The sequence below is a fragment of the Hipposideros armiger genome, unplaced genomic scaffold (genome assembly GCF_001890085.2).
Source record: "Hipposideros armiger isolate ML-2016 unplaced genomic scaffold, ASM189008v1 scaffold_17, whole genome shotgun sequence".
Lineage (NCBI taxonomy): Eukaryota > Metazoa > Chordata > Mammalia > Chiroptera > Hipposideridae > Hipposideros > Hipposideros armiger.
The window spans coordinates 4,716,484-4,727,971 of record NW_017731367.1 but is presented as its reverse complement, the minus strand read 5'-3'; positions in this window follow the sequence as shown (position 1 = coordinate 4,727,971).

The following is an 11,488-nucleotide window of genomic DNA, read 5'->3' as shown; positions in this document are numbered from 1 at the left end:
AAGAATGTAGAAAAACATGGACACTGAAAATGGGAATGAGAAATGAAAAGATATGAAGGGCCAACGGGAATGTCTAAGATATGTCTAATGGAAATCCCAGGACAGACTTGAGAGGATGGGGAGGACATAAGAATTGGAGAAAATGGTTCTGAATTTTCCAGAATTAATGAAAGACACGAATCTTCAGATTCAGGAAGCACAACTCTCAGGCAGACACCATACAAAGAGCTGAATGCCCAGATTCATTATCAAGATATTGCAAAGCACCGAAGTCAAAAGAGGAACTCTGAAAAGCGGCAGTGAGAAAAAGACAGGTGAGCACAAAAGAAAGGCAGTTAGCTGTAACGATGGACACCAAAGGTCACTGGAATAATACTGTTGCCAAGATGTCAATCTACAATTGTAAACCCTGGAGAGTTACTATGTAACCTTTTGTAACCGTATTTCAAGGTTCTGTTATGTGTACAGTTCAGTGGTCTCTAGTAAAGTTAGAGCGCTGTGTAACCATCACCAAAATCCAATTTCAAAATATTTTCATCATCCCAAAAGATACATTTGATTTTTAAAAATTAATTTTAAGTACTCATTTCCCAAAGAGCGTTTTAAGAATAAAGTATCATACATACACATATTCAAAAATAAATTTTTTGGACTATCAGAAATTGAGTTTGGTTTTGTTTTTTAACAACAAACCTTCCTTAAAGGAACTTCTTTGCCAGTTCTACTTCTGGATAAAATTTTAAAAAAACGTCTGATACACAGAAAGAAAGGATGAGCAAAGAAAATAAACTTGGGGACAAACCTAAACAAATTCTGATCCTATATTGGTGGATGTTATTCTCTATGGATAAGGAATATATACTCTTTTGCAGATAAACCTAGGGACAAGTTGTCTCTCTTCAGAGCATTTTTTATTTAGGACCTGAACTTCAGTAACTGTGCTTGCATTTTTATAGGGTGTGATTTGAATTATGTTAAAAAGAAAAACAAAAATAAATAAGTATCATATGTTTAAACGGTCATTATCAGTGTGGGAGAGGCTCTGGGCAATTTTCATTTTCTTCTTTATACTTTAATAAGTTTTCCAAATTTTCTAGAGTCATCATTGCTAAAGTCTGAAATAACGAAGAGACGCCACCTTCACTTGGGAGGGTGGCCACGCCGGCAGGCCTGCACGCTTTCTCCAGGGTGAACGGACATGGGCTTATCCTCAAGTCTCAGAGGACATTCTTACTCCCTCAGCTCTAACTTCTCACTGTGACCACCAAGAACTGGCAACACGTCTTATTGAATTTGTATTGGAAAAGTAGCTGTGTCTTAAGATGACAACTTGGATTAGCCCCTGCCCTTACCCGAAGAGGGGCTGACAGAGAGACAGAAAGGAGACGGCACTGGCCAGTGACGTCAGGGGGCCTCAGGAGGTGGCCCCCGAGAAGCCATCCTGCCAAAACAAGCCTCAGAGAGGCCAGCTTCCCTGACGGGCATGACAGTCGTCACAGCAACCATTTTACCTCCACCTAAGTTAGAAACAATCTTCGTGTCAGAAACTCAACACACTCAGCCGGTTATCTAGTGTCTCGTGAGGCCAAGAAAACTTCACGGGTAGCAGTAAAACCTGACTTTGTTTGCTGCTTCACAATTCACAAAGCACCGTTATTTTCCCCAGTCACACATGTAATGAATCTCTGAAAAGGAAGCAAAACTCTTGTGGTCGAAATGTGGCTCCGTCCTTTGTAGTCGGGCTGAAAAATAAGCCCACGAGCAGCTGTTCCGTAATAACTTCATTTCCTTTCTCACATGCTGTACACGGGGGCTTTTCGGTTCTCATCACGCCGTGTGCTTCAGGCATGTGAAGTTCAACAACGGTAGACTAAGCCATGCAAATAATTTAATAAATAAACATGACTTCTCTTTCTAGTAACAGAAGAGTATCTGGCTGGGGAAACACAATGAGCTCCCCCGATAACAGCTCTCGAGTGTATTCCCAGGGGTCTTATTTTACATCCCCAGAGAGAAGAGGCCTGTATTACATACCATGAAATCCCCCCGTTTTATAACCAGGTTGTAAAGCAGAGCATTAAAACGTTGCCGTACCGAGACTAAGGTCCACATGGAGCTCCCCATCCCCTGCCCTCTGGTGAAGATGAAAGTGTCGATGGGGGAGGGGAGGAGACGACCAGGCCCAGCTGAGCTCCCTGACCTTTACTGGTTTGAACTGCACTCAAAAGAGAGTTGGTGGTGTTGGCTTCCCACAGCTTTCTCTTGCTGACGATCCGCCTACACTCATTCATCCCTGGAATCCTAATATTTTGTCCATCCTTACTGCCATATCTTGAACATCATCCTCCAAATACTTATTATAGGGGCCAGCTGAGTGGCAAGTTGGTTAGGAGTTGGCTTCGGAGCATGAACTCTGAGAAGCAGGGCCACTGGTTCAGATCCCACATTAGGGACTGAGACGCCGCCCTCTACAGTTAAGATGCTGAACAACAGCTTGACCTGGAGCTGGGCTGCCGTGAGTTGGTGGCGATGGCATAGGCTGCAGTGGACTGCCGTAAGCTACCATCAGCAGCCAGCAGCTAGCGTGAGCTGCCATGAGCCACCTTGAGTGGCCATCCAATGGCCGGTGACTGATCTGCCTCACACGGGAAGAGAGCAGTGATCACAATACCAACATGGGCCAGTGAAGTGACATCCTCCACAACTAGACTGAAGAACAAAAGGACAGCAACTTGTCTGTTCTTCCCCGATTCCCCATTGCTGTTCCCTCCCCCAATTCCCCAATAAAATCTTTAAAAAAAAATATTATATGCCTCTGGCCTCCTGGCTCCATGATGGTGGCCAGGCTCCCTCTTTAAATACAGCCTGATGGAAGGGTCCAAGGACTGACAGACGTGCACAAATGCTGAAGAAATGTCAAATAGAAGCTGGAGTACTGATAGGACCTTGAGGTGGCGAATGGAGCAGGAAGTTGTATTCTTGGGCAAGGTGACAAAAGGAGGGGTGTGAATACTCGACAGAGTGGGCATTTTAGAGCTGTGTATGGTACCGTCAGGCACAAGTTTCCAATTGTTTGGGTGACAGAGCACCCGGAGGCCAGGGTGTTTGTCTTACCTCCTTCAATTGCTAAAAACAGAAGCGCTCTCAACCTGGCTTAAGCATCTATAAAAGAAGAACATATAGAAAGGATGCAGAGTGTCCTGTGGAACACAGAGGACAGGGAACACCAGTCCCCTGAGACACTAGGCTTCGCGGGTGGTCACATCTCTCCCCAAATCTGCCCTGCTCTGATCTGTTTGCCCCTGCTACCTGTAGACCAGAATCCTCTTCTTTGGGATGAAAACCAGTGCCTCTGTTCCCCTATAAAGGTATCCAAGTATCTTCAATTAAAAAAAATAAATTCCATATTGTGTCTTCCAGATTTCTGCCCTGTTCTTTACGTGTCTTAAACTAATGGCCTACACTTGCTATCTCTGCTTTCTTCCAAATCTAGCCCAGATCTCTTTTCCAAGCATCAAACCTATACGGAGGGTGCCAAAAACATGTATACACATTTTAAGAAAGGAAAACTGTATTAAAATTGCAATACTCGATATATACTGATAACAAAAGATGAATACAAGTCACGTTTGACTTCTGCAGTCACAGGAGGTGCTCAAAGTGGTGACCATCAGCGTCCAGACACTTCTGATGACGGCAAACTACTGCTTGAGCGATGGTGACCCAAGCGTCCACTTGTATACATGTTTTTGGCACCCCTGGTATTTACTCCTTCTTTGGTGCACTTCAAATTCATGGGTGAGCCAATCGTCTTCTCCCTAAAATGTGCTCCTCCTCCCCCACTCCCCCAGCTCGTCATAAGACCATCACTCAACCAGTTGCTCCATCCAGAGCAACTGGAGTCACCTTCACTCCTCTGTCTCTCTCACATTCAACGTATCTGCCGTCCCTACTGCCACTGACCCGGTCTTCTGTAAATCGCTGGAATCTGCCCTCAGCTTTCCCTTCCCAGTGAAAGCTCTTACCACTGAGAGGCCCATGCTGTGGCAGTAAGCAGTCTCCTGGTTCGTCTCCCTAGCTCCAGATCGGGGGCCGCCCCATCAGACAGGCCACCCTACTACCAAAGGAAGCCATGAAACATCAAAGGTGCGCTTGTGATGACCTGTCACACAACTGAATGGCCTCCCATTGTCTACAGAGGCAACTAAAACCTCTCTGAATCTCTCTGTGTCTATATAAACTATAGACCCTTTCCCCAGAGGAAAAGCATTGCACATATCTGAAACCAGCACGTTGAAGAAACACAATTCATGGATATAATGTTCATTTTATTTTGGTTTCCACTGTCCCTTCAAATTTATTCTGGGAGGCCGATTCTCCCCTGCCCCTGGATGGAATTTAGGGCACATGCCATCACTATTCTGGTCACTGTCAACTAATAAAAGTGCCCATAGCCATCACTAACTAAAATGTCCGGTGTAGTCACGCATTTAATCAAAATGTGTGATTTCATTTAAAGTGACTCCTTTCAGCCAGCCCAAGCCTATGACAGGCTGGGGGCCTGTGTGGGAGGGTGGGGCTTCATCTCTCTTCCCCCACTGTGTATATGCACCCTTCCCCGCTCCCCGGGGTGGGACTGGGACACACATCAACAATGCCCTCCAATCTTCTCTTCATCTGCAAGCCCCCTTTTCTGTAACTTCAATGTGGGGACAGAGACAAGAGTCATGAAACAGCTTTTGTCTCCACCACCTTCTGCATGGTGGCCCCTAACTCCACTTTGGAACATGGCGTCCATTTCTGGGGATCTTGAGACCGAGGGTCTGTACGGCTTTGATTAAATTTACTTTTAAATCCTAGCTCTAGAAATCATACCCCTCTTTCTCTCTCTACACCCCTCAGAGACCCAGTCTCTCCCCCAGGTCATCAGCACCCCCCAGGGCAGCAGAGGACAGTAGCCCAGACCTGACTAATGGTCACAGGGTCCAGACCTCTGGCAGCGAAAGGTCACATTTTGACCTAAGCTGTGTTTCAGCTCCTGAGCCTTAAGGCGGAGCGGCCCCCTGGCTACTTTCTTATGAGACCAGATAGAGGGACCAGTCAGAGCTGTCCTCAGACCTGAGGACACGATTCATTACCTCACCTCGCCTCCGACCAATCAGCTCCCAGCACGGCCCCGAACCCCTAACCCACAGTGTCTTGTGATTTTGCCCCATAGAATCTGTAACCTACTCATCGTCATCGGGGAGTCGGGTCTTTTGAGCACAAGTTTCCCGTCTCAGTGTTGCCCAATTCAACATTTAAGTTTTTATCTTTGTATACTGCAAACCCCTGCTCGTGCATTTCTTGGGGACAGTGTGCGCAGGCAGGCGGACTCAAGGGAAAAACAACTGGGGTTCCGGTAACAATCTCAGTTGAAAGTGAAACACAATGGCTCCACTTCAGCACACTGTTCCATACCGTTTCCAAGGAAGGGCCCTCGCCCTCGGCGCCTGCCACTGCTCCACGCTCCTTGAGCCCCAGCGAGACCCCCCCGCCCAGGGCGCAAGCCCCTTCCCGTGCACCCTCTCCTCCCCCTGCCCCGAAGCAGCCCCCCTTTCCTGTCCACTAAGTGAGTTCCCCCTCACCGTCTAACACTCCAAATGGCACCTCCTCCGGAAAGGGTCCCTGATTTCTCTCTAGGTTCGGTAAAGCATTTATCACAGGATACTGTCATTTTTTATTTCTCTGTCTCCCACAATTGGCTTGTATCCCAGAGGGCAAGGACCATATCCGCTCACCACGATGTGTATTTAGCACAGAGCCTGTCGATAGCAGTAGGTACTGCACAGACAGTCCCTACTGGATAACTAAATGGCCCCAGAGGGAACAGACACTGGCGGCGAGTACCAACAGTCATGCCGTGCTCCGAGTATGTACAAGACACTCTCAAAATGCCCAGGAAATTCCCTGCTGGAGGCTCGTGCACGAGGGGTTTCCCAGATCAAGACGGCTTTCCTGAAAGGTTTACGCTGCGTATAAGAAATGTCGCATACTTTTTCGCTTATGTGTAAACTTAATTCAAACTGAAATGCAACTCTTCTTGCAATACCGCAACGCTGCTCAGAACAAAATCCGTACCACTCCTTCCTAACCCAAAACACATGTCAGTGGGATTATAAGCTTCTTGCTGCCAATTTGCTTTGATGGCGTAGAAGACCCAAGAGATAGTCCGAATGCTCGAGGGTAATTATTGAACTACAACTCGTTGGGAAATTTTCCACCACTTTAAGGCAGTTTGCCTCCGCACAAATAGGTATAACAATTTTGGAAATGGGGCCCTTACCTTTCGCAATTGCTGGAATAAATGAGTGACAGGAAGGCGGACACACGGGTGAGGATGCCCCGCCCACCAACTAGCTGCCTCTGCAGACATCGCCTCTAAAGCTGTTCTGGGGCCAGATTCCATCAAAATGTTCTGTGTGATACTGCAAATTAATACAGTGTCCGCGGGCAAATCTGTCTAAAGCAGAAGACGTCTGTCCCTAAAATGACTGCCTGAGATAGGCGAGCCCTTCCTCACTCCACACAACGGCACATTAGGAAACTCTGTCGCTGCGTTTTCTCCCCGCCAACAGGGAGACTGCGCCCTGCGATGTGCAGGTAAACGTTTAACAACCTACTCCTTGGCGGGGAGGGCGGGGCAATGTCCTCATTTGTAGCTCTTGCCAATTTCCACAGTGTAAATGCCTCTGTTAAACATACACTTGCATAAGATCCAGGAATTCCACTCTTAGGGCTTCACCCAAGATTCATGAAAATGTATGTCCACAAAACACTTTGTACATCGAAACACATATTTACTCATCATAGATGAGAATTTGAAATAACTCAAAGATCTATCAAGATGAATAGATAAACAAACACTTGGTTTGTTAAATGGTATTTCCATTCCATAAGCTACTACTCGGTAATACAAAGGGATAAACTGCTGATTCCCAAAATCATACTGAGTGAATGAAGCAAGACACAAACGAAGACAGTCCGTGATTCCATCTACATGAAGCTCTGGACCCCGAGATCTCAATGGAGGCTCAGGGAGACCTGATGAGAAAGGCAAGCAGGTATGGCCTGTCTGGGCCTCCATCGCCCTGAGCTCAGGTTGCCAGGTTCAGGGAACAAAAAGACAGGACACTCAGCTCAGATAAACTACAGGTAATGCTTTAGCATAAGCATATCCCATGCACTGTTTGGGACATACATGGCACATACATACATGGGACATTCTTACACTAAAAAGGCATTCATTGTTCATCGAAATCCAAATTTAACTAGGCATCCTGTGTTTTATCTGGCAGCCCCACTCTATGGCTTCCTGTCACTTCTCTAAGGGCAGGACTTCTACGGACTGAGAGAGGTCCGCTGGGCCTGTTCTCACCCCCCAGCCACTTCTCAGAGAAGAGAGGACAGCCCTGTCCCAGCCCCTTCCTCACTCAGTCCCCTTCAATGCTGGATGCCAGTCTCGCCCTTGACTTCTCAAGTGGGGAGGGGTGCAAGTCTTGCTGTCCCCTCTAAGAGGGGAGGGGGCACACCCAGGGAGGGCACGCACCTTTCCCAGGGCCATAGATAGAGCCCGCCTCTGGCTTGAGTGGATCCTTTTGACCACGTTTTCTTTATTTCAAATTGGGAAATCATGTGTTTACCGTCTGGTGGCTTCATGTGGCTGATTTGTGTCTGTTCTGCTTCTTTGCTCAGGAGACATCTAAAGCTCCTGTTCTTAGCAGAATACAATCGGGGTCCATCCAGTTAGGGATTACAGCCACACCAGGCTGTTAGCAAGTTTCCAAGGAGTCAAATACCAGGTGTGATGTGCCCCCAGTGTTAACCCGCCAGCAAGGAAAAGGGAGTGGGCCTATTTGTGTGGCTTTTCACACCAGTAACAAAAAGAGCCTTTTGAATCAAAACCTGTTAAGAGTTGCTTGGGGAATTATTTTTAAAAGGGCCTCCTTTTTTTTTTCTTTTAGAATACCTACTTTAAACATAAACACTATGTTAATAGGTTTTTTCTTTGCCTGACAACTAAAAGAGGTATAATTTGCAAGTGCTGAGTCCCTAAAAGAAACACAGTCTGCTTGAAAGAGCATGAATGTGTGTCAGTGAAAGAAACTAAATTTGATAAGAAAATTATACCTTTTGGGGAAAGTGCAAGAAATAATAAACAGGGTGGGAGGGACAGTTTGATCATAAAATTATTATACATTTCCCTCCCTAGAGTCCTCCATAGAAAAATCACTAGCCCTAGCGCATAAATAATAGTAGTCAAAAGATAAAAGATAAAAATGTAAAGTTAAAAGCAGACCATGTTAAAAAAAAAAAAAGAAAGAAAAGAAAGAAAAAAAATGCCTCAAAGAATTCAAGCCATTCCGGAGGAAGACGGTTTGTACGGTCTCCCTGTCTCCTAGATGTTCAAGGGCCTTGCACCTTTGGTGCTTTTGCTGGGATGGCCCAGCTGAAGTGGTTGGAAAACTTTGGGGTCATGGATCATTAAGACGCTAATAAAAGTTATGAACCTGCTTCCTGTAAAAGTGCACACAACGTTGCAGATCATCTCAAGAGATACAGACACTGCCCCCAGGTCTAGTCTTGGAGCCCAGGTTAAGAATCTTTCTGCTAAGTGGAAACAATGCCTTTAACATCCCCCTCTGCCTCCCGGATCTCCCCACGGCCTCAGAGGCACTCGAAACTGAGGCAAGGGTGGACCTCTGCCTCCTCTGTCCTCTGATAGCCAGCCAACGGTTTGAGCATCCACTTCCAGAGTTTCTAGAATCTGACCATGAATCCTCAAATGCTTGCCGCAGTGTTACACTGCCAGGTGACACCATGCTTTACCTGTACTCTGCTGAGAGATTTGGGGCAGCGTCGCTAAGCTCCTTGGTTGTAGAGAGAGGACAGGCAGTGTGGCATCCCTGTGTGCCACTTCCCCGTGACCCACCGTGTCAGGGCCCTGCCTCGGCGTTCCAGTGAGCAGTACCTGAAGTGGGGGCGAGGTTTAAGGAAAAAAGGAGGCAAAGAAACAAAGAGGGTCCGGGAAGACTGGAAGCATTCTTAGCAACCAGCCCCGAGTTTATTTTTCCTCCCCATTATATACCTCCAGAGTACATGTAACACAGAAGGGATGAATATGCATAACCTCATTAAAAGTACATCATTAGTTACCAACTAGAAACCTGAAGGTCAGTGGAAAATTTAGAGAGTCAGTTTCCCAGGAAACTATCTTCCCCAAACCCAAACAGCCCTCTATCTTATTGTGTCTTCTAAGGAACTGGCCTTCTCACCACATGCCTCAAGGTTAAGTAAGCACCCTCCAGGTGCAGAAAGGAGCAAGAAGCAAAACAAGTTATACTACAGTAAAGCCAGCCTGCATGGCTCCCAACACCACCGTAAGGCCCTGGTGCCTTTGAGTCCTGTGTCCTCATATGTGAGTGGGGATGAGGACGGGACACCTTAGGGGCTGCATTGAGGATTAGATGATGTTGTATACATAACAGTCCCTAATGCGGAGCAGGCATTCAGCGAGCTAGAGGTCACCTCATCCACCTGTCACATCGTCCGCATCCCTTACGGCTGCCTTTTACCAGCAGTGTCACTCCACACCGGACAATGGTGTACAGATGGCAAGCACCTCCATTGGAAATTCACTTTGGGGAAGTCATTATGACCTTGTAATGCCTGTGAAATGGGAAAGTTGAGATCATTGCTCTCATTTTACAGATGAGAAAACTAAGTCTCAGTTTAGGAGGCTGCTTTTCTGGCTTGCCAAGCCTGGCACCTTCCTCTAGAACCAGACCACTGGGTAGGAAGAAACCCAGGACTGAAGGTCACCAGTGTTCCCTCCTCCAGATAAAAAGACACAGGCCACCCACAAGCTACAAAGTTCATGGCAGCCCAGGAGGCTACTCAGACACACCCGGACACACCGAGGGGCCTGGCGTGGGGGCCAGGCCCAGGAGCTGCATCAGCGACCCCTCCTTGCACCCGACCTCACCCTCTCCTTTACCTCCCACTGCAGCCGTTGACACAGCAGCCAGCTTCCTGCAAGGGCTACCTGTGGGCACCTTGCTTCTGCTGCCCCGGGGATGCCCTGTGCCTGTGACACTTGCCCGGCACTCGCACACACACAGCCTGGCAGTACAAGGGAGTGGTGCCCGTGCAGCAGCCCCCAACGTGGGGGGAGGGGAGTGCAGCAGCCCAGAGGTACCTGCTCCCTCTTCTATCCGCAGGAAGACCCTTCTGAGAGGCGGACCCCACATGGCTCCTCACAGGGTCCCAGTGGATGGGACCCCACGGGAGTCGCCAGCATGAGGATGCGCCTTGTATGGCCCTGCTCTCCTCCCCGTCTCACTCTCTCCAGGCCCCCATTCCTGTCCTCTGAAATGACCTCTCACAATAAGCTCCCACCATGCTCTGCATTCCCGGGGAACCCAGGATAAGACAGGAGCCCGTTGCTCTTGTGAGTGCCATCTCCTCCCACCGCCCTGTCCATTCTCCTGTGCCCACCCCCTCAGCCTGCCCACCGAGGGGAGCCTACCGGCCAGCAACCAAAACCTGCTTTCAGAACCGTTGCTGTGACTCAGGACTCAGCATATTACCATCCGAAGGGACAGGACTCCATGCCTGATGGCTTGAGATGGCGCTGTCAGCCTGCCCCTTTCCCTAAAAAACCCCAGCTGAGTCGAGGCTTTCCTTGGTCATGGCCAATCCAACTCTGGGGGACAGAAGCACTGCTCCTAAGCCCCCCATTCCAGGGCCTTGGGGATCTTGGGTCCTTCTACCCAAGAAGAGATGCAGAGAAGCCAGCAGCCTTCTCAGCTTCCACTGGACTCGCTCCTTCCAAGCTGTGAACGTGGGCGGGGTAGCTGACACTTCAACTATGACGCTGGTACCCACCTTTGACGGGGGCCAGGTCCGGATGGCTGACTCCTTGGAGTCAGAGCTTTCTTAGACGGCCTCAGTTTCCGGATGGTTCTACACGCAGCCTCACACATTTTCCCACACCACGGCCTGCCCATCCCGGCTGACTGTTCTAATGCCAGGCCCGTATCGGCCAGGCTTACTTCACCACACTGCCCAGCTGCATCTACGAAACCTTAGCCATGACGTGAATAATCACCGTGGCGTTACCTGGCATAGTTCCAAAGATTTCATTGCTCCCAATCCCCCTGTTCCAGACACCCACCCAATTCCCTGCCGAGGTCCGGACTCTCTTTGTCCCCTGCAAGAGGACGTCTAGCCATCAGGAGGACACAATGGCAGGAAGCTCGCAGGCAGAGGAAAAGCAGCCATTTCCTTTAAAGTCCATCAGGTGAGAAGAGTGTAAGGTGGAGACGGTGTTCATCAAGCCATCCTCAGGTGAGGATGAGTGGGAGGTTTTCAGGTGAGAACTGTACTGGAGGGGGAGCGGTGTCGATGCCCCAAACCATTGGCTTTTCCTAAGCCAAACCCCAAACTA